The following is a 26,717-nucleotide window of genomic DNA, read 5'->3' on the forward strand; positions in this document are numbered from 1 at the left end:
TGGCTGCATTGTTTTCCTCTGTGGCCTGGTAAGGCTGTTTCCCATTCAGGGAGAGATGATAACAGAGTCAGTCACTGAGATCATGTCAGAGACAGTCCCTGTTCCCATTATTAGGGTACCCACTTGGACATGAGATCCCATGGGCTACATCTGTGCAGGAGTTTAAAGTCATTTCTATACATGGTCCTTGGTTGGAGTATCAGTCTCAGAAAAGACCCGAGTGCTCAGATTTTTCTGGTTCTGTTGTTCTCCTTGTGGAGCTCCTGTCCCCTTCAGGTCTTTCTATCTCTCCCTTCTTTCATAAGATTCCCTGCACTCTGCCCAAAGTTTGGCTATGAGTCTTAGCATCTGCTTTGATAGCCTGCTGGGTAGAGTCTTTCAGAGGCCCTCTGTGGTAGGTTCCTGTCCTATTTTTAACATTTTATCACAGATCCTTTTCTTTTTTATGAAATCATGCAAAAATGTAAGACATTTCATTCTGAGTGCTTTATGGGTAAATGGGTTTCCAAATGTTTTTAGTTTGTACAATATTAAAAAAAAGTGATGTCATGCTTTTACAGTTATGTAATTTCAGTGAATATATGCATAAAATGTGTGAATGTTGAGAAAGAAGATTTTCTGTGAGAAATAACTTTTACTACCTGGTAACTTTTGAATGCCCATGAGGGTATCTAAAAATAGCAACACTGTTTCTTGATCATTTTAAGCAAAGCCTTGTGCTTGAAAAATATAGTCTAAGCCCATCAGACTACATGTAACTTCCATTAAAGATGTATTATTGAAAAACATTTACATCCAAGGAGTTACAGAGTAAACAGTGATAATATACCTGACATTAAGGTGATTATATTTTTTTCTAAGAAAGGTAGGCATAAAGTTATTGATATACTAATTAGTAAATGTCATAAAAAAGTTGATGTCAAAGTCAAGGCATCAGTAAGGTGGGAGAGTTTCCCCTAAGAAGCTAACTGGTGTAGAAAAAGCAAAGGACTTCACAGTTAATCAAGCTGTTGGAGGAGTAGCCTGGGGAAGGCAAAGCTGCAAGAAAGACAAAACATTTGGGTTAGGGGTGATGCAGTAAGACCAGCCCAAAGAGTTCCCATTAAGGACACAAATTGGAATTCAAAAGACAAAGTAGGAGCGCGGGAGCCAAAGGAAATGCAGGAACAAGTCTAAATGAATTAGAGCTTTGAAAATAGACCTCAGATCTATCTAGAATAGTGGCCAGTGAGAGGAAACTGTGGAAGAAGAAAGTAGTTTCAGTGAACTAAAGAATCAAGAAAAGAGAAAAAGTGTGAAGGGTTAATGGGATTAGTTTATAAAACAGAGCTGTGCCATGAAGATTCTTAGGGGAGCAACAATGAGGCTGAAAAGAACAAATTTTTAGAATATGGAAGGCTAGATGGAAGAGGGGTCATGTCTTGAAGAAGGGTGAATCTCTTTGACCCAGTGAAGGAATAAGATTAGAATTAAGAATAAAGGTTTAGGAGTTACAGGCAGAGTTATGCAAATAAGGCTATAAAGTTGAGCATACCCATTCCTATTTACTTCAGCCTTTAACTTGAAATAGACTTAATTTTCTAAAACTAAAGGGCACAAGAAGGCTGGAAAAATTCCCATCACTGGAATAGCCAGTGATGGGAACAGAGGGAATAACTAAAGACAAGTCTTTAGTAAAATTGAAGCACTATCTAGGTATCAAAGTAACTTTTTTTTTTTTATGTCATATGTTCACCTGGTTGTTTCTTTATTTTTAGCAGAACCACAAACATATGTAAAAAAAAGAAGAAGAAGAAAAAGAAAAAGAACTGGGATTGGATCACATCTCTGTCATCGCCAGTCAGGGGCAACAAAATGACAAGAGTGTGAGATTGTAAAAGTTACTAAGTGTTATTTCAGAAATGTAAGCCAAGAAGGAAAAAGGTGGCCCTGAAATATGAGTAAAAAATAAATCAATGGGGAATTAGAGTTAAGAAATTGGAAAAGAATCAGACAGGCAGTGATGTCTAAAAAGCAGAAAGAGTGAATATTTTGGTCACACAGAATAGCTTGAATTTATTTATCTGTTACACTTCAGAGTGATAAAGAGAGCAATTGAGTCTGGGTACCTGAGTGCGTATGTGTGTGTTTGTATGTATGAATGTGTATGTGCATGTATGTGTGTCACATGTGTGCATATATGTGTAAGGATGTGTCTGTGTGCCTGCACCTGCAGACTTTTTCACTTCTCATTTCTTTTCTTGGGAATTCTGATGGTTAACTAGATGCCTGTGCTATTTTGTTGAACAATAGCTCAAGAGCTTTCTTCTTAATGAAGAAAAGGATCATCAGAACAGCTGTGCCTCAACCTCAGTTCTCAGAACTGACTGTGTGAGCAGCCAACTAGGCAAACACCCAAGCGGCTGCTGCCAGCTGATTCAGCTGAGGTAATGGAGGTGGGCCCTCATACACAACACAGGTATCTGAGAATAAAATGATCCTGAGAGTGAAACTGTAAATAATGCATCCTTCTTTGCAGGAGCCTGGCAAGTGTACCAGCGGCCTCCCGCTCCTGTTTCTATGTTCCCACAGTTATAGACTGCATCCTCAAACCGTGACTCAAGCAAATGGTTTCCTCATTAAATTGCTTTTGTCAAGTATTTTTCACAACAATTTGAATATCAACTAATACACCGATTTTTGTAATCAGTTAACTAAGCATACTATATTAGCAAGAAAGAAGGTTGTAAGAAAAAAAATGCTTTTTAAAATGACCAACCTGGGAATTAGAGATTTCCCAAAACTTGCTTCAATGAGCAATGATATGAACCTATTTTTGGTAAATCTAAAATTTCTCACATCAGTGTGTTAAAAGCAACAAATGTACACATATATTGATTTATCTCTTTGTGCTCATCACCTTTACAGATGTTTAGAAAACACAGCTGGAACTTAAAACCTAGTCTATCTCCTAACAATCTAATAGGGACAGATTAGTTCATGAAGAGGATAAGCAAGGATCAGAAAAACAAGGAAAAACATTCTAGAAACCTGCCATTGTACTCAATAAATGTAGCTTCCACTCTGTTGTTCTTCCTTCCAAGGGTCCAGCTCATGGGTGAGGACACGAGGTTCAGGATGAGGGGGTGAGATGCTCAAAGTCACCACCCGGACACCAGGAGCCGGTGAAAAACAAACCCGTAGAGCCAGTGGCTGCAGACTGGCTTACTAAGGAAGATATCTCCAAGCCTGCCATTGGCTGTTCATCTCTGAGCAAAACTCTCCAACATCAGGTCACAGACTTTCTGCCAGACTACTTCCATAGTCACATAGTCATGTCAATGGAAGTCACTCCTGGCCATGAGCCCTAATGGCCCTTTCCTTGGGAATGCCCGCATCACCCCTCATCAAAGAAACTTCTTTTTGTAGCAAAGACCATTACAGAAATGCAAATAACTGACCATGAGTGCCCAGCCCCAAATAATACATCTATAACACATGTTTCACGCTTAAGGCTCACTGGGGCAAAGGACTGTAAGAACGAGAGGAGCAGGCCTTGTATATATGACCGGAGGCTATATCTGTGAAATATTGATGATATTACTACTTAAAAAAGACCTGGAAAACAACAGCACCAACTTCCATGTCAGTGTGGATAGGAGAAATCTCACAAGGTCACACCCCTAGATAAAGAGCTTTAGACAACTGATGGCTTCTGAGAGAGAGAGAGAGAGAGAGACTGTCATCTGCAGGATCTAGCACCCCACCCTAATAGCTTTTCCAGTCTATAGAGTCAACCAATAAACATGCATATACAAGCAATACTAAATGAACTCAGCAGGTAATATTTGTCCATACACTCATTCATACATACTTATACACATTCATACATACATACATGCATACACACATACACACAAACACACACACACACACACACACACGAAAGTACTTAAAGAGGCCACAAATTTGAAGAGTCAGAGAGACAAAGGAAGAGCTAGAGGGATGGAGGAAAGGATATATAGTGCTCATGTGTGAAACTCTCAAAATAAAATAAATTAAAAAAATAAGAAATGGAATATCTATTGATGACCACATTCACTGTCCTGTTGTAAGTTGCTCGATGGGTCACCTACTATGGCTTTTCTCAACATTTTAAAGTGACTGTCCTTGGGAGTCTGATTTTCCAAGGGTGGGACAAAATCACTCCTATGATTGCCTCACAGGATGATTTTCACACAGGTTGACACAGAAATAAAAATAGAATTGCAGTAGAGGTCCACTGGAGTGGTCAACTTGTAAGTGGCAGCACAGAGCAGTGCTTATGGCCGCGAGGGATTGCCTGAGACAGCATATGATGTCTTACTATAAGAAGTCTTACTCTGCTTGCTATGAGACGTCTGAGATCTGTGAAACTCCCTTTTATGTGTATGACCTTTAGCTAGTATAGAAGATGGGAGAAAGATTCTTTCCAGCCCTGGCCCATTTACAGAGCATTCTCCATTAACTCGGTGTAGTTCTCAGTACGGGGTGAAACTTCTGAAGAGAACGCGAGAGAATCTCATGAACAATTAAGCACAGGTTTTCAGACATGTTTAACAAAAACTTAGTAGTTAAGGATCGTTAATGCACTTTATGGTATTGAAATGAAGCAGCCCACACGAAACCTGCAACCATTCATTTTTTCACACATGTGATTAAGTGGGTGCAGAGGATGAGGAATAGTACGTAAAGCTGGGCTCTTCAGGTGGAGTATATGGATTAAATCCATACTTTCCACACTGGTTTTGTCAATGAAGATTCATGAAAAGTTGCAGCATTCATCTGTGTGTGCATTGCCTGAGGTTTTACTATTGTTACAAGCAAAGCCTGCTCAGCCAAGCCACCTGTATTGAATAAGAAATCTGACTCTTTCGTTTTTAATTTTAGAAGGTTTTCATACAATATATTTTGGTTGTTTCCCCTCCTCCAACTTCTCCTAGATCCTCTCTCTTTCAACAAACAAGCAAACATTCAACAATAAAACACACAAAAAAACCCAATAAGACAAAAAAAAAAAAAAAGGTCAAAACAAAACAAAGATAAAAACCCACAATAGCCAATTAACCAACCATAGAGGTCCTTTTGTATTGGCCAAATCCTCTGCCATAAGAGTGGTTGGTATACCAAGTGACAAAGTCAATCCTAGTGTAAGAGAAGCAACAGCTTTGAGGACCATGCTACTGTAAGGCAACACATTCTGGTCATGGAGAGCAAAGGAGAGAGGGCAGAAGACACTGTCCTTGGTGGCATTCCTATTTCTCCGGGGTGGTCAGACGCTTCACTGTCTCAGGTCGAGCACTGCTGAAACCTGGCGCCAAACCACCTAGCCCAGTGGTCCATTCACCTTTCCTCCCCGCAGGCACTCCAGGGGTGCGGACACTGCCTCTCACGCCATCATGAACATCCTTCTCCTCTGCAGTGCTGCATGGTGGAACGTGCTGAAGCTGGGGTGCTTTCAGTGTTCACGTGACCCCAAGACCAAGGGCTTTCTTCAGAAGGGGTAAACCATGGAGATAACAAGAATGACCAGGATGCCAGCATCAACGAGTGACCAATGGGGCGCTCTATGTACTGAAGTCAGGCCAAAGATGCCAGAGTCCCAGCTTGGATCTTGTGTCTCAGTGAGGGGCGGGTAATGTACTCTGTGGTGTTGATTTCCAGCTCATTTTCTTTTCCGTATGTGACCTTGACCTTGAAGAGTTAGGTCGCTGTGGAGCTTCACTCTTGGGGTACGTGACAGCCTCAGAATGCTGCTGCCTACTTCATATTTGAGCGCCCACATTATCCATGCTTTATTTATATTTCAAAATATAAATAAAGAGATTTCCCCCAATTCTGGGGCGGTAATTCTTTTTGGTTGCCTTAAGGAAAGACAGTTATTTTCATACAGCAAACTAATGCAGACACTACAAGCATGCAATATAACACACACTTGTTAACAATCATGTTTCCTTAGCGCAGCGGTGAAAAATAGGCTGTCGTCATTTTCTCATTCTCAGCCTCTTTTATTACAATAGCAGCACTGCTATTTTGAAGCTATAGGAAAGAAAATTGCCACTTCTGGGGATTGCAGTTTAAAGGTAAAACAAATGAGAAATTTGAGTCTCTTATATGCCACATGCACACTCCCATTCGCTTAAAGTCAGATTCGTTGTGTTAATGGAGGTGAATGGCACCTTTCTCCTCCTCCGAGAGCCTTACATTTCCTCCATCTCATCTGTAAAAATTCAGTAAACCAGGACCTCTGTTAGCACACCTCCACCCCACCTCCCCCCAAAAAACAAAAAACTAACTTTTATTGTGCAATGCAAAGTGTGGAAATTCTGATTTACTTTCTTAAAAGGGCCAGTTATTCTAATAGCAGTTTTTACAGCTTTCAGAATCTTTGCTTACAGAACTGAGTTGATGAATAATAAAAAAAAAAGTCAATTCTTATTTGTTACATGACACTTAAATTCCCCTGAAGAAAGTGTGCCTCTTTCTATTTTTTGCAGTAGATTTTAATTTTAATTAATACCGGGGGAAAAAAAAAGAAAGGTCATAGAGTTTTCAACCCTGTTTGTCTCAGAAAACTTTTGCACATTTAGACAACAGTGAGCATTTCAATCCCCCTTTGATTTTGTGGATTTTACAATTGTCACTTAAATTATTAAATAAAAAAACAAGAGATATTTTGAATTATTCATTTTTTTCTAATTCTGATAAAAAATGAAAAATTGTAGTTGAATAGCAAAATTTACTATGTTCTATTTCATAAACATGTAGCTCAATGTTTATAGTACATCTACATGATTTCCATTTTAAAATGACAGAAAGTATCCTGTAAGTGATGGTTAAGCAGTATATTAAAAAATAATAATCAGTTGATGTTTTGATAAAAAATTATTACTTTATTTTGAAATATCATTGCTTTACTTATTTGACTTGACTGAAACCAGGTGTATTTTCATACTTGTTTCAGCACTCACTATAAAGAAATATGTTATTCTGAAATTTTGGCTATATATAAATATGTATCTAGAAATATATTTTAATTGTCTTTTAAGATGATTGTGGATTTCTTAATGTAACTGTGATAGTATAAACAAAATAAAATAAGCATATCGAAGATATGTAGCAACATAATACATAGGATTTTAACAGGATTTAAATAGTTCAGGTATTATGATCAACAATTAATAAACTATAATAATGAAACTAAAACCTCCTGTGCAAAAAGATGTTATCATTCAAGTGAAGAAGTAGCCATCAGAATTTTTTTTTAATTTTATTTTTCTCATTAGTTACATTTTGTTAATTCTGTATCCCAGCTGTATCCCTCATTCCCTCCCCAATCCCACCCTTTCTCCCTCGTCTCCTCCCTGCCCCTTTCCAAGTCCACAGGTCCTCCCCTTTCATATGACTCCATTTTGTCAGGTATTTTCAGGACTGGCTGCAAAGTCCTTCTCTGTGGCCTAACAGTACTGCTCCTCTCTTGGGAGGTGGGGAGGTCAAAGAGCCAGTCATTGAGATCCTGTTAGAAATAGTCCTTGTTCCCCTTACTACAGGAAACCAATTGATTACTGAGCTATCATGGGTCACATCTGAGCAGAGGTTCTAGGTTTTATCCTCTCATGGTCTTTGGTTGAGTGTCCATCTCAGAAAAGACCCTGTACCTAGATATGTTTGGTACTTGTGGAGCTCCTATCCATCAATGGAGGAATGGGTACAGAAATTATGGTATTTTTTACACAATTGAATACTACTCAGCAATCAAAAATTTGATTTTTGCAATCATGAAATTTGCAGGCATCTAGAAAAGATCATTCTGAGTGAAGTATCCCAGAAGGAGAAAGACAAACATGGAATATACTCGCTTATATAGACCTAAAAGATATGATAAACATAATGAAATCTATACACCTAAAGAAGATAATCAAGAAAGCGGACACGGGGTATGATGATCAACCCTCATTTAGAAAGACAAATGGGATATGCATTGAACGTATGACAGGAGTCTACCGCAGAAAGCATCTGAAAGACTCTACCTAGCAGTGTTCCAAAGTAGATACTAAGACTCATAACCAAACCCTCGACAGAGTGCCATCAGAATTTAAAAAGTTATTTTCTACCTATGCATCTGATAAAAGGTTAGTATCTAGAACATATCTGATAGTGTTAGTATCAGAACATAACCGGTAGATGAGAAACAAATGGCTGGAAGACGTTTTTTAACATTCAATTAGCTAGCAATGGAATAAAAATTAAAACTACTTTGGCATTATTCCAACTCACTGCTGTTGGGAGTGCAAACTTGTATAGTCTTTACAGAAATCTGTATGGAGGTTCCTCAAAAGTCTATAACTAGATCTACCAAAGAATTGAGCTATACCACTTATTTTAGTGAGGATTTCTATTTGATGTGATGAGATACCATGAGAACACATTAAGTAGAACAACAAGCATGGATCAATCTGGTACTCGTCTCGATGCTTCATTTCTGTGCGCTTGCTTTTCAAAGTGCTGGAAGGTGTCATGCAGGCTGCTACCAGGGTGGGAACCGTCATTCTTGCCCATTGGTGCATCCTCTGAGCTGTAAGAGTCAGCAGCCTGGAAAGGCATGCTCACTAGAGCAGTGACATGAATGTCATGGAGTAACCAACCACTCTGTGACTGCATATAGGCTCACTCCACAAGCGGAAACCCAGACCTGGCACCAAGATGAGGGCCAAGAACCTATAACTAAACATGTCATTGTGGTGGGGTATCACAGCTAAAACCACTCTGCTTAATGCACACAATTAAGCTGACTCCTAATGACATCATTGCATCCACAGGTCAGTGGGTATATCAAAATAAGAGATAATGAGCAATGATAGGGCCGGAGCTGTGAGGAAGCAAAGTGAACATGACGTCCAGATACAGTGGCTATTAAATCTAAGATAGCCCCACACTGTGAAATAAAAATGCAAATATTACAAAACGGTGTTTTTAATGAATTGCTTCCACATCTGTCTGTCAAATTATATTAAGCATTTCTCTCCCATAAAGGCTGCTTTCGTCCTGAATTGTCTGAAGGATTCAGAATTTGTTAATTAAAAAACGCAATGGCTAGTATTATTTCAAAGTTCAGATGAAGTGGCGACTGTTGGGCTGGGCTGTCATTGTCTCTGTCCCAGTTTAAATAGGAAATTTCTGAAGAGAAAATTGTCGTATTGTTATATCCATCTTCGTATTCTATGGTGTTTATAGATTCTATCAGCATATACTAACTACAAAAGTCCTTTATCAGGAGCCCCTTCACAGGCAGCCTGCTGCCACTGAGCTAGAATTTACAAGAATTAGAATCTTTGCCAGTTGCCGAGAGCCTCTGAGGAGCTAGTCCCCATACCTTATGCTCCTCCACTTCATTGTGGTGTAGAGAAAATGGGTGTTCATATGGTCTCTCACATCTATCAAGGTTAGATAAATCCTGGTGGGTAATAATTATGAAGAATATCTTTAAATATAAACAATTAACGGAAATTTAAAAATCAAGCAAAATAAAATACCAGGGATTTATACCATATCGTGCTAAATTCTTAAACCCTTTAAGGGAAATAGCATTTCTGCACATCAGTTTCTCCACTCTGATCTTATTTTTTCTCAGCAGACTTCTCTCTGCTGAGAGCCTGGTGGATACTTGCAAAAACAAACAAAACAAAATAAAACAACAACAACAACAAAAATCAAAGTCGGTCATCATCATCAATATATGGACTCAGAAACCAAAGTCTATTAGGAATAAACTCTTTACCACAAATGATTCCTCAATTTATTTCAAGTGGATTTCAGCTAAACATTAAAGTTCAACTGCTTTTTGGTGATGAATAATCATGATAGTAGTTTCTGTTAAATCTCATTTTCTAGCCCTAAAGCACTTTGACCTGTATTATCTCTTTTTAGAAACAGAATTTCCCACAGTCTTAGGAACAGGAACTTTAACTCATAAAGATGAGATAATTTACCTAATACATTGAATAAGTGTCAGATCTGGGCTTTGGGCCATGGCTCTTAGAGACCCGGCTAATGATCTCTTCATATAATGGTATTTCCATTCTTAAAGAGGAAATTTAGCATTTTCAAAGTATGTTTATATTTCAAGTTCTGAGTTCACTGGTAATTTAGCAACCTAAAAATGTCATTAAGAGTAATGGGAAAAATTGGAATTGTAGTAAGTACAGTGAATTAATTTTGTAGCTTCAGCCTAATTTAGAATGCCCAGTCATTAATGAACAAAGCTTGAACAGCTACTGGGTCAATTTGAATTGTATTTATCCCTGAAAATGATGACACATTATCTCACTGCTGACTACACTTAATTACTGTTTTTTTTTTTTTTTTCTTTTTTAGCCAATGAAGTTAAAACTATTTGCATTATAAAATCTGGGAATAGATATGATAGTAAGGCATTTTCACCCCCAAAGTTAAGTAACCATCCAGGATGCTATCAACCTTCCCCATTTCTTTCTATTTATTGTGCAGCAGATTCTCCTGACTGAAGGCTCAAGACACTCAGGAAGGCAGCAAGCATCTTGTGTCTGGGAAAAGCTGAAACCTGCAAGATTTACAGGGTTCACGCTCTAGGAATACAGAAGCAGTAACAGCGGTTGTGAGAGACTGACCAAGAGTCAAGAAGGTAACGAGTAGGTTGGTTTCCTTGCCATTGCCTCTGACTGACTAAGGAATTGGTGAAGCTGTGTCTCTGATCTAGCAAGCTGAGCTTCAGGGTGGCCTCAGTGAGTTCACACCCTTTGGGGGTGGTCTTTCTGTTGATGCAGCTGCTTGGGAGTCACCTCTCCTCCTGGAAGTAACCTGTCACCCCTTTACTAGTGGCTGCAATAAAATCCTATTGTTCCACCAAGTTGGACTTAGATGTGTTCCTTCCATGGAGGTTCCCTTTCAGGTGTGGGTGGGTGTTGGGTGCGCTAAAGGTTCTCGCAGATACCATTAATTACATTTCACTTCATTGTGAAAATATCAGACAAGAGCTTAAGGAAATTGCTTTGAGGAAAAGCTCTAAGAGGCGGAGTCTGTCACAGCATGGAGGGCGCAGCAGCAGGCAGGTCAGCTTTCAGTCACTGATTGCTCATCTCTCAGTGGACCAGGACACAAAGGTCAGACTTGAGGCAGGGGTGAGCTGCAATACATGGCCAGGAATAGGGAGGTTTCTAGAATGGTGCTACAAGCCTCCAGGACCTATCACTTTTGCTTATTGCGTTCCTGAAAACGAAACAAAGAGCAGTTACACTAAAATAATCAAACTCTTCTGCAGTCTCAAGGTTTACAAAGCCGAAAAATCTTGGCCCAGAGGTGCCTGCAGAGACTGGTGTTCCAACCAAGGACAAGGTAAGGAGAGGATCTAGGCCCTCTGCCCAGGTGTAGCCCGTAGGCAGCTCAGACTCCATGTTGGTACCTTAGAAAAAGGAGCAGAGACTGTCTCTGACATGGACTGCGTGGCTGGCTCTCTGATCACCTCTCCCTGAGGTGGGGAGCAGCCTTACCAGGCCACAAAGGAAGACAGTGCAGCCAATCCTGATGAGACCTGATAGGCTAGGGTCAGATAGTAGGAGAGGAGGTCCTCCCCTATAGTTTTTAGGGGAGGGGCATAAGGGGAGGAGGAGGGAGAGGGACCTAGAGAGATGAGGGAGGGAGCCACAGTGGGGATACAAAGTCAATAAATTGGGGGAAAAAAAGGTATAACTTGGTCTTGAATGACAACTACCATAGGTTTTGTCAACTTCCTCATCTGAGCCTCAGAAAACATAGAAGCCATCGGCCTCTAAGTGTGAGAAGGAAACAAAACACTCAGTTGAAAGGTTTGTTTGTGTTTTTCTTTTTCTTTTTCTTTTTCTTTTTATTTTAAGACATGGTTTCTCTGTGTAGCCTTGGCTGGCCTAGACTCACTTTGTAGACTAGGCTGGCCTTGAATTCATAGAGATACCCCTGCCTTTGCCTCCCAGAGTGCTGTAATTACAGGTTTGCCCCACAACCCCTGGCATAGGGGGAGTTTTTTATTTTGATGGCTTTGTGGCTTCCGCAACTGGCAGAAACTTTTATCTCCATGTGAGTTTTCCCTCCAGCGGTATGTCTCCATTCCTCTGAAATGGAAGCCATGTACCCTCACATGCAGTCAGTCTCTCTGTGTCTGGTATACTGCAAAAGGCAGAGATTAAGCTATGTACTCAGCCCAGCCAATCAACCATTCAGACACAGAGGGCCAGTCTCTGCTACAGAGGGGGCACATAGGCAGCTTTAGATCAATAGAAAAAGGGAGGGAACATCACCAGGTGGAAAGGCCAAAGTACAAATTAAAACCCCAAATTCTCTTAGAGTTAGTAGCCTCCTCAGTTCCTGGGCTCCTTTTCAATGGGAGAAGTCTAGGCTCTAAGCAATGAACTTTACTTTCAGTTTGATCTTAGCTTTTATACCATCCTTTAGTTCTTTAACTGAGAGAGAAAAACATATCTACCTGCTGGTTATATAATTTTCTTCATAAAATTTAAAAAGAATGTTTCCAGTTAAGGCGTATGGAACAATATATGCCTGAGTATATAAATCCACTCTTTATGTGTACTATGCTCCAAGCTTTGTGCCAACAGCTTCTTATTAGTTATATCTACGAGAGTGATATTTCTAGAATGGTGTATCATGCTTCCTACAATGTTTATTAATTTGTCCTGTAATTTAGGAAAAACAAAACAGCTAATTTGCAGAAGTTTGACCATACTCAAATTTATGGCTGATTTCCTAATTTCAACTAATATTTAAGTATATATACATACATATATATGTATATGAGTTGGTATCTAATTAAGTAAAATCACAGGTAAAAATAAAGGAAAGTGGATTCAGGAATTTTAAGGGAGTAGGAAGAAATGATATAAATACAGTACTCATAGGGTGAAATTATCAAAACCCAAACAAATGTAAAAAAACTGAAAAAATAAAGAAATTTGAAAAAAAAAAGAAGATAATGCAGTCAACTTTGGTGCTAGTCATAAAATGATGCATTTATATTTTTTAATCTTTTATTTTATTATTATGTTTTATGACAATTTATTCACTTTGTTTCCTGGCTGTGCACCCCTCCTTTGTCTCCTCCCAATCCCACCCTCCCTTGCTCTTCTCCCCCTATACCCCTCCCCTAGTGCACTGATATGGGAGGTCCTCCTCCCTTTTTATCTGACCCTAGCCTATCAGGTCTTATCAGGACTGGCTGCATTGTCTTCCTCTGTGGCCTGACAAGGCTGCACCCCCCACCCCCAGGGGGAGATGATCAGAGAGCCTGTCACTGAATTCATGCCAGAGAAAGTCCCTGCTCCCCTTACTAGGCACCCTACTTGGAGACTGAGTGTATGGGCTAAATCTGAGCCTGGGGTTTTAGGTCCTCTCCATGCATGGTCCTTGGTTGGGGTATTAGTCTCTTCAGGACCCCCAGGGCTCAGTTTTTATGGCTCTGTTGGTCTCCTTTTGGAGTTCCTGTCCCCTCCAGGTCTTTCTATCTTCCCCCTTCTTGTTTCTCATTATTTTGTAATGTTTGAACTTAAATTTCAATAATCACATCCCATAACAGTTACACAAAACATCAATGATCATTAGTTCAAAATCTCTGTTCTGCCAAAGAGGAAAATAAAGGAGGAAGATCTTGCCAACAAAATTTGGAGTTTTAAATGGTAAACATTATTGTCATTTTATTAAGATTATAGGAAATTTTATTATGAAATAAATTTGGATTGGTGTACATTCATTACATATACAACAATGATCATAAAAGTTAATATTTTTAAAATAATTTTAAATAAGAAAATAGGGATTTACTCTATTAACCCACTTAAAAACATTTACCCACTTAAAAAAAAAAGAGCAATGCTGTCTAAATATCAACAAATCTTTCATGTAACTATGATCTCATATAGGCAAGAGACTTTTTCAAATACGGTATCAATATTTAAGCACAGAAAGCAGTTAGTCTCCTGACAAAATAAATATAATTTTGAATAATATCACTGTTTGAAAACAACCATGCCAACAAAGTACTCAGATAATACAATGTGAACCTGGAGTGAGCATTGGATAATAATGCAGTTATCCTAAGGAAAAGGTAGTGTTATGATATACTAAGAGTTTTGGTGCTATAAAAATCTTAAATTGCTGCAGGATTATATTTTTAGAATCCAAATATAATTCCCATGAGATCATTTGCTTGTTATCTTCCTCTAAGAGTAGGCTAGAAAATGAAGGAAAAAAAAAGTTTCCAGTGCAAAATCTGCAAAGTATTTTCAAGTACCTAAAGTAACCTTTGCCCAACACCATAAAATATAAAATACTGGGCTTTTTTGGAAGTTCTGGATGTCATTGTATAATGCTAAGAAGTGGGGTAATTTTTTTTTTAACCTGGTCAGTTTGTAATCTAATAATTGGGTGATTTCAGAGGATTATTTGGCCTGTTTTTACATTTATTTGTTTCATGTGTAAAATAAACAGAATAAAGAGAATCCTTACCTCACAGTGTTAAGGTAAGAGGGTCAGCACGCACACTTTCTATTTATGTTGCTTAAATACTCAGCGTATTGGTAAATTATTAGAAGCTAAATGGGTAGAAAGGCTTGACTTGTAGGGTTTGCCAGTGGGGGTGCTGTGAATACCCCATGATGAGCTGATGCTGTCTTGTTTTCACGTCACTGAGTGATAATGGAAACAGAGACACAAAAGGGTTCCATGCTCATTATACACATAACGAACACCTCAAAAGCGGTGAGAGCAGTTACATAATTAATACACAGTAAATTCTTACACAGTTTGCTTTAGAAAATTAAGAGGAGAATAAGGTTAATTGTGTATCTAATTACAAAAGAACTCAGGTTGAGTATCTCTATCCCAAATATCTGACATCTGAAATCTTTAAAAGTCTGAAACATTTTGAGCACTGGATTTATTCGGCAAGTGGAGAATTCTGCCTTTGGTTTCATGTTACTGACTGTAACGGAAAATCCAGGCTCATTAAAGATGGTGGCTAAGAGCTCGGGAGATGGCTGAGCTGCTAGAGTGCCTGACTCACAAATATGAGGACCTGAGTTGGGGCCCATCTCCACGTGAAGCCAGGCACAGTGGAGGGAATGCATCTTAACTACGGTGGGGTGGGGAGTTGGAGAAAAGCAGATCTTTTCAGTTGTTGCGAGGCTTTCCCTGGGGAGGTGGAGTACACGTCATCTCTCCCCCAGAAAGGGACCCATGACAGACCGAAGGAAGAATTTTGCACTAAAGTCCAAAGTGAGAAACCGACGGGCCTTCACTGAGGCTATTCACAGGATAGTGGGCCCAGAATACTTACTGAAACAGAGGAGACCCAAAAGCAGCTCCATCCCTGGAAAGCCCACTCAAACACGGGAAAGCCACAATTCAGGAGCTGCATGCACAGGTTTGAGGCAGCTTTACAGTCCGAATTCTCTCGGAGTCTCCTCCCAAAACTTTCTGTAAAGCAGGGGAGAGATTTTTGAGATTCTTTTAAGTTTCCACTATCCCCAAAATGTGACTTCCCATTTAACCCCTGGGTCTCATAAGCCTCTCCTTTCCTCCTGGAAGAAGTGTTCCAACACAGACCTTGCCTCAAAAATAAAACAAACAAACAAATAAATGAATAAACAAATAAATGGAGGAATGAAAAAAAGAAAAAAGTGTTGACTTCTGTTTCCACATGCATGTGACCAAGCACACGTGATCCTGCCGAAACATCCAGCACATCATATACAATATTTTATAAATTATCATACATATATATGTATAATTTGGGTTTTGTTCTCAAGATGTACCTCTCTCTTTGAAAATGAAATTAAAACCACTTCTGAATTCAGGCATTTCAAACAAGGCACATTCTGCCTATGTAGTCTTTTTATGGAAATCAAGTCTAGAGTTCTAGAAGAAAAGAAAGATAGAACTGGAATTTTATAAACTCCAAGACAAATCCATTTGGCCCCCCAAACAGTTAGGAAAAGGATGTAATGGTTTATTTAAGGCCAATGCTTAAACCATGGCATATTTTTATATAGGTAGTATTATTTTTAGATATACTCTGTAAATTTTCTCCAATAAAATCTAATTGGGAATTACAAAGGAAAAGATATATATCCCCTAAGGGAAAGTGGTATGTATAAAATCTGAATTAGTGAATGGTCTGACACGTGTGTGTGACACGTGTGTGACAGCCTGCTTTAGTCTGGGGTGAGTCAAAGACTACCACAAGTTTTCAAACTCTGACAGAGTTGATTTCATGCCATCCAAATTTCAACAAGTTTTCAACATTTTTATCAAATTTATTTTTATATTTCATATTATGCACTGTTTTTACCTCATCTCTTCTCTACAACACCTCCCATGTCCAGCCCCCCTCCTTCTCAAATGTTTTATTTTATATACATATGTATGTATATGAATAAATACATAAATACAACCAGATGTTTCCATTTAATGTTATTCCTATGTTTATGTTTTTAGAGCTGAAAACTTGATATTAGATAACCAGTTAGGGTCCTCATTTCTGGGGAGGATTAAATCTTCTTCTCTTGGTAATCTTTAATTGCCTATAGATCTTTATCTAGCAGTAAGGCCTTAAAGGTAACTATGTCACCCACATTTACATGTCGGCTGCTGCTGTCACTGTGCATGTCTTGGTTAAGCCACTCTTTTGTTGAGGTTTGATAGGTGCAACTTGTATACCTAGTCATATACAGAAGACGCCATCTTGGCAGATACTTCGGTCTTTCTAGATCTTACAGTATTTCCAGCACATTTTCTGCAATGTTCTCTGAGCTTCAGCTCTAGGGGTCATGTTGTATATGAATCCACTGGAGACAGGCACCGCGTGTTCCATTGTTCTCTGTATCTTTCTCAACATTAGTGAGAACAGAATATGTACCTCGGCATGTATGTTTTAAACTTGACTTACTTTAATACTATTGCAAAGGATTCTGCTTGGCTTAGAGTAGAAAACGGTCAGTTTCAATGAACCAATCTCTGCAGCCCTAGAAACAGCAGATGCAAATTTCCCAGCACAAAGCCCTTTTATGTTGTAACTGTTGTTCAGGGAGGTGGCTTGGTATGACTGCCAATTCCAAGACAAGAAATGAGGTTTTAAAGAAAGGTATGTTGGAGGGCAAACAGGGTGGCTTTACTGTAATTGTAAAATGGAGGTGAAAGGTAAATTGGTAGCTGGAGGAGCACAGAAAGCAGAAAGAAAGCAAGTGAAATAAAATGTTATGTATGAGATTTATGAATTACCTGAAGCAAAGAGCACTATACATATAGTGGATGGAAAAGTTTGATTTGAAATGATCTCAATGGGCACAAACTAGAGGCATAAAACATGATGTAATTTCACAAGAGCAGATATAAAGTCTTACACTTAGGTTTGTAGAGTTGGTTTTATATAAATAAAAACTACACATCAAGATTTATAGCTGCTCTATTGAAAGGGAGGGAACACAAAGTTTTGTTTAGCTTCAAGTTCAGTAAGAAATGACAGCATTATATTGCTGATAAGATTGTAACCAGTGTGGTTTGGAAGGAAACTGCTTGCAACCTCCTGTGTTCCGTGTTGATAGCATGAAATCAGATTATTCCCGTGACCTTGGGATCCCATGCTTTAAGAGTGACACTGATAAACTCAAGGGATACTGAATGAGATGAATAAGTAAAATACTATATTTTTTAAAAAATAGGCTGAATAAACTTCTGTATTTTTCATAACAATTGGAATGGCTTCAGGGATATGATAGCCTTCTTCTACTGTGTTCAGATGGCGCTAAGAGAAAAAGTTAATAAATAATTCAGATATCTAAAAATTCAGAAGATTGTCAATGAGTAGAAATAAAAATCAAGAAAGGATAGTTCTGTAAGCAATCACTTCTACTCATGAAATCATTGCTAAAATACCATGTGTTTTCTTTATTAATAAGATAAATAGTAATTAGTGTTTTCTTTATTGAGCATAAGATAAATATTAACTAGTAGGGGAATAGATAGCAGCATGAATTACCACTTTTTGGTTCCTGTTGGAACACTAAAATAATATAACTTACACGTATATATATATATACTTAAGTATATGCAACACCTGAATTTCCTTTTGTCTTAAACTTCCTTACCTCATTAGTTCAAGTTGTTATTTAAACCATGCTTTTTGTTACTGTTTTGTAATTTTGTATAAGAATATTAGAGTACATGTTATGTTTGTGTAGCCTTTTTCATTAAATACAATTACTTTTTAATTCATCCATTCTGATAAATCAAATATTTAATTGCTGAGTAGCACACATAGCTCTCATAATTTGATTTAATACTTATAAATTGATGAATACTTAGCTTGTTCCCAGTTTAAATGCAAACGTACACTTCTACACTTGTTTAACTATCCACGGGTAAAATTGATGGGCTATATGATGTGTGAATATTTACTTTTTAAGAAATCGAGAAACTTTTTAGCCAAGTGGATTAGGCTAGCTTAGGTTTGTGTTGAAGTTGGTCAAAGTGTCAGTCTCTCTATCTCCTGATTGGCGAGTTCTATTACAGATAGACCTTCCAGGAGATATGAAGCAAGATCACTTTGTAGTTTTATTTGCATTTTCTTAATTGCTAATTATGTTAAATATTTTGGGGGGACATATTGGTCATCCTTCATCTTGTGATTTATTTATTTATTTATTTATTTATTATTTTTTATTAAATTTGATTCACTTTGTATCCCAGCTGTGAGTCCCTCCCTGGTTTCCTCCCAATCCCACACTCCCTCCCTCTTCTCCACCTATCCCCCTCTCTTAGTCTACTGATGGGGGAGGTCCTCCCCCTTTTCTATCTGATCCTAGCCTATCAGGTCTCATCAAGGATGGCTGCATTGTCTTCCTCTGTGGCCTGGTAAGGCTGCAACCGCCCCAGGGGGAGGTGATAAGATAGCCAGCCACTGAGTTCATGTCAGAGACAGTCCCTGTTCCCCTTACTAGGGAACCCACTTGGACACTGAGTCTCTTTGCTATATCTGAGCAGGGGTTCTAGGTCCTCTCCATGTATGGTCCTTGGTTGGGGTATCAATCTCTTCACGGGCCCCAGGACCCAGGTTTTATGTTGTTGTTGTTTGTTTGTTTGTTTTCTTTCTAACTTTGTTAGTCTACTTGTGGAGCTCCTGAACCCTCCAGATCTTTCTATCTCCCCATTCTTTCATAACACTCCCTGCACTCTGCCCAAAGTTTGGCTATGAATCTTAGCCTCTGCTTCAAATTAGAAAAGATCATCTTGAGTGAGGTAACCCAGAAGCAGAAAGACATACATGATATATACTCACTTATAAGTAGTTTAATATAAACACACTAAAATCTATACTCCTAAAGAAGCTAAACAAGAAGGACCCTAGGGAAGATGCTCAATCCTCATTCAGAAGGGCAAATGCAATAGACATCAGAAGCAGGAGAACATAACAGCGAACATAACAGGAGCTTACCACATCCTTCACCTAACTAAAGTGTATTTTCACATTTTCTAATGATAACATTCTGTAATTGGAAATTCTGGACTCAGTTATTCTGTTAGATTTTTAATGCACTAATGTTTTCAAAGATACCACTCGCCTTTGAATGTTCATCAGAGCAGAAAAGAAGCAGAGTTTATGTTTATGTGTCAATTCCTTCATATGGATTTTAAGAATTTTTACACCATGCTAGGATATTTTAACTAACTAAATTCCCACAAAGATTTTCTCATATATGTTAGTTTAGAAAATTTATAGTTAAAAACCTCAAGTACATATTATTTATACATGGTTAACAGAATGTATAGAATCAAATCCATTTTTACTGACATATGGGTAAGGGTAGATGAAGGATCATTTGTTGAAAGGACTCCCCATTCCCATTGAGATGCTTTCATGTTTTTGCTTTGGAGGAAATAAACTGCACTTGCATTCTGTCACTTTAGACTATTTTTTATGTCAGTATGATATGTTGAATACAAGTAACTTCATGATAAATAGACTGTTTTCCAACATCTTTCATTGTTGCCTTTTTATGACTATTTTGTGTTACTACATCTTGGGTTTAAAGTTGGGTTTTAGTGACTGAAGGGATCTATTTTGGGGAAATTGACATTTTAGAAATAGTAGTCCTGTTGATCTAGAGGATATTTACATATGTTCTATATCTTTACTTTCCATTACTAATATTTTGTAATTTTCAGTATAAGAGAAGTACTTGTAATTTATTGTTGTATATTAAAAAATTACTCGTGTACTTGTACTTTATTGTTTTTTGTTAAATTATTCATGTTCATGTTCTCACTGTAAATAGAAATTTTTAACTTGTAATTTTGAACAGTTTCTCATATGCAGAGATTGATTGAAGTTATGCTTTAACTTTTGCTGTATATATTCATGCTTTTCACTGCACTTTTCTTGATGATGCTATCAGGTTTATTAAGCATGTCACATATTATCTGAGAATAAAGTAAAGACAATACTTCACACAAAGTTGGAAGATTCAGAAACTCTCTAAAGATGTTATTGTACAGTTGAGAAAGGTAACAGAATACATACTATAGAGAGAATTTCTCTTAACTAAATGAGCAGATATATTCACAATAAGGAAAACAATAGGAAAAAGGAGTGAAAATAATCAAGAGCAAAAGATCCCAGCCCCTTATAATCATCAGAATCTTATTTTCTTCGTTGGGGTAGAGTATACTTTATTTTCTTTTTCTAATTTTTTGAAAGTATCACATAATTACATAATTTCCCCTTCCCTATTTCTCCTCCAACCTCCCTCCTGTGCTCTCTGCACTTGCTCTCAGATTCCTGGCTTCTATTTCTCTAGTTGCTGTCACATGCCTAGCTGTCCCTAAATGTATAGGCACAACCTTCTCAGTCTCTGTGTTGTAGCTTCTGTGTGTCTGGATTATGGCTGACTACTTGGTTCAGATAACCAGCTTGGGGGCTCTTCCTTGGGAAAGGTTATTCCTGAGCATTCCCTAGCTGTCTGTCATTCTGCATCTATGCCATTTCTTTTGCATTTTAAATCCTCTGTGATTGAGAGTGGAGCGTGAGTGCTCTGATGTGCATGCACAGATGTGTTGGCCAGTCTTTTCTTTTCCAACTTATGCTTTGAGGCACTGTCTCTCACTGAGCGTGGGACTCACGAAGAAGCTAAAATGTCTAGTCGGCTAGTTCCAGTGACCCTCCTGTCTTTGCCTCTTAGTACTTAAAATATAGGTAAGCAGCAGCAGACGTGGTTTTCAAAATAGATGCTGGGGATCAGAACTCACATCTACACACGCTTGCACAGCAAGTTCCCATAGAGCCATCTCCTCACCATTTATACACGTCAGTCTGCCCATTATTTCATTCTACCACATAAGTTTCCCCGGCTGGATGTCTTCAGAAGCAATGAAAAGTAAAACGCTTTTTGAAAAAGTGTGAACATGGGCATAGAGTCACAAAGATGCTGCTGTATAGATAATTGCATTAACTTGCACACTCGATAGGAACTCAGACTTCCTTGTCTTTCTGTTAAGGAAATAGATTTTGCTTTTAAACAATGTCAATAGAGACCCAAGCCTTAACTCAACCCTTTTTGCTGGAATAAGCATCAGATATCCTCTTATGTTTTTGTGTGTATGTGTGTGTGTGTGTGTGGTGTGTGTGTGTGCACTTGTGCAGTTATAGCCATGTTTTCTACCACTGACATCCAGGTTCTGAAAACAAAGACCATATTTTTTTTATTTAATAGGATATCACTCCAGTCCCTGACATTTACTCATGTCTTGAGTTCTTTGTCAGTGTTTACTTACCAAGAATGTTGCATTTGACAACATAAGACAAAAATTTGACAAATAGCATGACAAGTATGAACTTATAGGCCTAACCTCAATTAACTGAATCTATGTTTGTGAAACAATAGAACAAATCTGATTGAAGGTTTCTATTATGATATAGAGAACATAAAAAAATAAATCTGACTTAAAATTAAATGATAATTTGCTAAGAGCTGAGAACTGTACTTATATATTAGTACAAGAATAACTACTAAAGTGTATATACTGTTTTCCATTCTGAATGGGATTTAAGCATCCTCCCTAGGGTTCTCCTTTCTTGTTTCCCTTCTTTAGGTCTGTAAATTTTAGTCTGGTTATCCTATATTATATGGCTAATATCTGCTTATAAGTGAGTATATACCATGTGTGTCTTTCTGCTTCTGGGTTACATTACCTGGCAAGGAGGCCTTTCCAGGCCACAGAGGAAGATCCAGGTAGTCCTGATGAGACTTGATAAGCTAGGGTCAGATGGCAGAGGAGGAGAACTCCCTCTTTCAGTGGACTAGGGGAAGGGGGGGAGAGAGAGAGTGTGTGGGGCCAGTAGGAGATGAGGAAGGGGGCTATAATCAAGATATAAAATGAATAAATTGTAAAAACAACAATCAAAGAATAACTATTTAGAAGCAGTGGGGAGTTTTCCTGGTCTAGTAAAGTGGCAGTAGTGTCGTCTCCTCTACGATCCAAGACTTCATTAGCCCTGGGTAGTTGCATAGATTTCTAGGGCCAGGCATGATTACCCACTTACTGAGTTGGTCTTAAGTCCAATTAAAGAGCTGTTGGTCACCACAAAAGCATGAGTGCCTCTATGACACCTTTAGGAATATTTTGCATTGCTGGTCATTGCAGATCATCGGTGTCAAAGCTTGCTAGAGAATTGTGGTACTATGAAAATAACCATCAGGTCAGATCCAGCTACGTTCCGCTGAGCCCTGTGTCCACAATACATAGTGTCTTCAGCAATAAAAACATACTTTAAACTTACTTCTGAGAGACCAGAAAGGGTGATAGCAATAGCGTATATTGTTTGGGGAGTCTCTAGGACTCCCCTGATCAACAACTCAAAATTAGATGCCTAGTACTGGGATTTTATTAGACAGTCTGTGGCACTACAGGCAGGAATATCTTCACACTAAATGTCATAACTTCATTTAAGATACTATATATATGTATATGTAATTTAATTTTTAGCATATATATTTATATTTATAATATATGTTTATTTTTATGTTAACCATATATACGGTAAATACTAAATAATATAATTCCTTAAGGCTTATAAATTGTGCTTTAGTATTTATTCCTCCTTACTGCCTTTCCTTCTGTATAACCTCTATTGCCCTCTCCTGTTAAACTGCCCAACTTTTGTTTTCTCCTTTATATCTCTTGTATCCTTCTAATCTACTATTCTGTCTCCCCTCATGATCTGTTTTTATTTATTTGGTATCTTATTTACAGTTTCTGTTGCTGTTAAAAAGCATCATTAACAGCTTGGAGAAGAAAGGGTTTATTTAACTTATTATTGTCATTATCATTATTATTTATTGCAATTTATCACTTTGTATCCTGGCTGTAGCCGCTTCCCTCATCTCCTCCGGGTCCAACCCTCTCTCTACCCCTCCACCTTTTGCCTCCCTTAGTCCACTGACAGAGGATATCCTCCTCCCCTACTATCTGACCCTAACCTATCAGGTCTTATCAATTCTGTCGGGATCCTCTTTCTCTATGGCCTAGTAAGGCCACTTCACCAGGGGGAGGTGATCAAAGAGAAGGCAAGTGAGTTCATGCCAGAGACTGTCTCTGCTCCCCTTACTAGGAAGCCTTATGGAGACTGAGCTACCCATGGGCTACATCTGAGCAGGGAGTCTAGGTTCTTTTCCTGCATGGTCAGAGTTCCTTGGTTGGAGTATCAGCCTCTGAAGATTTTTTAACCTTGATGGTCTCTTTGTGGAGCTCCTGTTCCCTCCAGGTCTCCCCCTTCTCCCATAAGATTCGCTGCATTCTGCACAAATTTGGCTATGAGTCTCAGCATCTGCTTTGATCCCCTGCTGGGTAGAGTCTCTCAGAGGCCCTCTGTGATAGGCTCCTGTCCTGTTCCCTCAGGAAGCATCACAGAAGTGGTATAAAGGGTGTAAGAACTAGAGGATTAGAAAACTTTGGGCAGTGAGATTTTTGTCCCCTAGAAATGACAGCTACACCCATGAAATTCAAGAATACAGCTGTCCAAACAAGTCTTGAATTAATGATGAAACCATGCCAACATGGAAGGTCCCATCTCATGATTCCCACCCCTAAACAAAGAGCTACAGGCAACTAATGACTCTAATGACTACTGAGAGAGGTGGGGTTAGTTTTCCCAAGGGAAGAAACTTCTAATTAATTAACCAATATTAAGTAGTCAGCTCTGAAATTATATACATGTGAGCAATATGAGTACACTAATTGGATTCAGTAAGATGTATATATATATATATATATATGTGTGTGTGTGTGTGTGTGTGTGTGTGTGTATGCATGTGTATTTATTTATTTAAATATATGTGTGTGTATATATATATTCTACTCAAAGAAAAAAAGAGGCCATAAATTTGATATGAAATAAAGGGGATATTCACAGGGCTGAATGAGGGCACATACAAAAGGTTGGAGGAGGGAAAGAAAAGATATAAAACGATATAATTGTATTTTAATTTTAAATCAATTAATTAAGAAAGAAATGACCCTCTTGACCCTTTTCTTGTCTGACTGGCTCGGAATGTTGGCTTGCCTCTCACTTTCTTTGGCTGTTAGCTGTGACAATTATAGGGGCTTTTCAAATTCTACATCCTGTGCCTACGGGCAGCACTAATTTGACTTGTGCTAGAAAAACAAAACTGGAGTACCTGAATTTGCAAGAGCTCTGTGGTGGAGGACGGAGGTGAGGCATCTGAATATGACCATGATGCATGCACACGTGCCTGAGATTTGGATGTGATCAGAGCAGTCATGCTGCCGGACTAAAATTCCTCTACAACAAACACCAGACATTTACACACAATCACGGAAGCTTAGAAGTCTAAGTTAAGATAGATGTGATTTCCCTTCTGTCTTCATGTCTGGCACTGCCTGCCCGTGCGCCAGGTGGCTGATGGGGAAAGTGAGTGCTCGGGGGCATCTTCTTTCATACTTACATGGAGGACTTGCTTGATGTGTACATTGATGTGTACATGCGCATTCAAATCATGTTCAGCATAAACATTTAGTATTATCATGTTTTTACATACAAACATTTTCTTGCAGTTTTTCAAATATACACTCAATTATTGCTACTTATCATCACTCTGCCAAGCAACAAAGGAACAAGACAGTTTTCACGTCTAATCATAACTTGACAACTGTATTAGTTAATTTTCTCATTACTGTGGCAAAATCCCTAAGCTTAAGTGAGTAGAGGCTTATTCTGGCTCACATCTCCAGATATGTAGTCCACCATAGCTTGAGCAAGAGCTGCAGAGTCATGGCTTATGGTGGTTGGAACTAACAATATAGCTTCTTCACACTGGGGCAGATCAGGAAGCAGAGAGCTTTGGCTGGACCCAGAAACTGAGGCCATTCAAGGCCTACCCCTGTGATCTTTATTGAATTTTCAAAGTAGGCCACCATCCCAAAAGTCACATAGGCTCCCAAAGCAGCATCACAATCTACATCCTAGTGTAAAAAAATAAAGAGCCGGTGACAGACATTTGACAGTCATTTGACTGCCTCAGCCCCACTGCCCTTGCCTCCAACAACAGCCACATCCAGCTCCAAGAGATAAACATTTGTGGGTTACCCAATAAGCGGAAGAGAGATTTGGATTTCTGCGCCTGGCTTATTTCCCTTAACTGAGTGGCCTCTTCTGTGTCATCACACATGACAGAGCTATTGGATTTTAATGGGTAAATGGTATTCTAGGATGCACACAATTTGTCATTTATGCTATGTTTCATTGTTGTTATAGACAGTGCTCTAATGGTCATGAAAATATAGACGTCTCTTCGACTTGATATCAGTTTATTTTTAAAAATATAGTCAGTAGTAAAAATGCTGAGTGATGTGGTAGTTGTAATTTTAATTTTTAAAGAGCTCTTGTAGTTTTTCACAGTGAACATTCTCATGTCCTTTTCCACCAACAGTGTGAAAGTATTCTCTCTACAACCTTTATAGATTTAAGGTTGTTGCTTTGTTGCTAGTTAATGACTAGAGATCAGCTTCTTTTTTAGATAAGATGTGGTTGAAATGTTTACCCTAAATGAAAATTAGAAGAAATGGAAAATTGCAGAGTAAATGGGTATTTAATCTTAAATGACAGAAAGACACTATTACGATGTAGAATGAATCATTGCAGTGTAGCAGTGACCTTGTTTTGTCCCAATCTGCCCTGTCACAATTAGCTGTTGTTCGGTAGCCCAGCAGGAAACATTTCTCATTCTTTAAAATAAATATATTACATTTTCAAAACAATCTTCAAAATAGATATCTCTCTCTTCACAAGTGAAGAAACAAGTTAGGATTTAAATAATTTACCAGAATGTACTCCACTTGCAAGTTCCATGACTGATAGTCTTCTCGGTAGCCTAATTTCAAATTCCAATGCTTTCTACCCATCACACATTGTATTTCAAACTTGTTTTCCTTGTATATGAAATTAGGAACCTGGGTCAGATAATACTTCAGCCTAAGCCCCTTTTTGACTCTCATTGAAGGACACCAGGAGTCTTTTTTAAATCATCTATGTGTGACCTCACCACAGCAGTAATTTCCACCTGCCTTTGTTAGCATCTCGCTTCCCAGAATTCCCAAAACTAGTATTT

This window comes from Psammomys obesus, unplaced genomic scaffold (genome assembly GCF_907164565.1).
Source record: "Psammomys obesus unplaced genomic scaffold, mPsaObe1.curated_primary_1811, whole genome shotgun sequence".
In the NCBI taxonomy this organism is placed as follows: domain Eukaryota; kingdom Metazoa; phylum Chordata; class Mammalia; order Rodentia; family Muridae; genus Psammomys; species Psammomys obesus.